Source organism: Pagrus pagrus (assembly GCF_965226575.1).
Source record: "Pagrus pagrus genome assembly, chromosome: 13".
Taxonomy (NCBI): Eukaryota; Metazoa; Chordata; class Actinopteri; order Spariformes; family Sparidae; genus Pagrus; species Pagrus pagrus.
In genome coordinates, this window is record NC_140197.1 from 6,992,537 (window position 1) to 6,994,192 (window position 1,656).

Consider the following 1,656-nt stretch of genomic DNA (forward strand, 5'->3'; position numbering starts at 1 on the left):
AGTTTGTTGTCAGGGGAAGACCTAAGTTTATCCATAACTTTGTATGCTGATGACTTCGAGGTCTGTAACCCTTTGGGCACCTCCCGCAAAACCCACAAACTTTGTGCTGTGTATTGGGTACTGAGTAACCTTCCCCCAGGGTCTCATTCTAGTTTGTCCTCAATTTTCCTGGCCATTTTGTGTAAAACGGACAATGTAAAGTCATTTGGTTATGACAAGGTTTTAGAGTCCCTATTACGCGCCTATTGTGCCTGTTGAAATAGCACATTGCCTCACATTACTAATATTGAAGAAGTATATCACCTTGGATGATATAAACAGTTCCATTCTGCATTTCCCATACAAGTGGACAGACAAAACCAGGTAACACTTTACAATAAGGGTCCATTACTTAACGTTAGTTAATGCATTATTAAGCATTAATTAAAAGTTTAATAATAGTTTAATAACCATTATAATGTATTACTTAACATGAATTAACATATTAATAAAGGCATTAATAAGCAGTTAATTAATGTCTACTGCTCAGAGTTAATTAATACATTATTAAGCATTAATAAGTTACATAATGTAACTAGTTATCCTTATGTATGCATTACTTAGTATTAATTAATACATTAGTTAATATATTAGTTAAACGTTAATAATGTCTCTAGTAATCATTTACTAATGGTGTACATGTTACCAGGATGGGCATTAATAAACAATTATTTAGAGTCTTAAGTAATCATTTACTAATGCTGTGCTGTGTATGTCATCAGGTAGCCCTTACCTAACCTTAAGTAAGGTATTACTTAACATTAGTAACCTGACATAAACCTTAATAAATATATAGGAGTGCCTCATAAGCATAACTTAACCATAGTTAACCATTAGTGAATGCTTTCTGGACCCTTATTGTAAAGTGTAACACATGTATTCCTTAGGTAACACATGAATCAGAATCAGAATCAGAATTCCTTTATTTGTCCCGCAAATGGGGAAATGTCTTCGTCACAGCAGCCAAAAGACAGTAATTACAATAAACAATAATAAAAAGTGAAAAAATAAACAATATAATAAGAAGATGAGAAATAGAATTGACTTGTATATACATAATATTTACAATATGAACACTGTAGTAATAGTGTATATAAATGCTTAACTGCCTCATAAGCATTACTTAACTATAGTTAACCATTACTGAAGGCTTTTTGGACCCTTACTGTAAAGTGTAACACATGTATCCCTTAGGTAACACATTATAAATGCTTAACTGCCTCATAAGCATTACTTAACCATAGTTACACCATTAGTAAATGATTACTAGAGACATTATTAACGTTTAACTAATATATTAACTAATGTGTTAATTAATACTAAGTAATGCATACATAAGGATAACTAATTACATAATGTAACTTTTATTAATGCTTAATAATGTGTTAATTAACTCTGAGCAGTAGCCATTAATTAACTGCTTACTAATGCATTTATTAATATGTTAATTCATGTTAAGTAATACATTATAATGGTTATTAAACTATTATTAAACTTTTAATTAATGCTTAATAATGCATTAACTAACGTTAAGTAATGGACCCTTATTGTAAAGTGTTACCCAAAACCAATAAGCCTCATATTTTGCCACAAAATCTTTCAAGCAGGAAAACCATA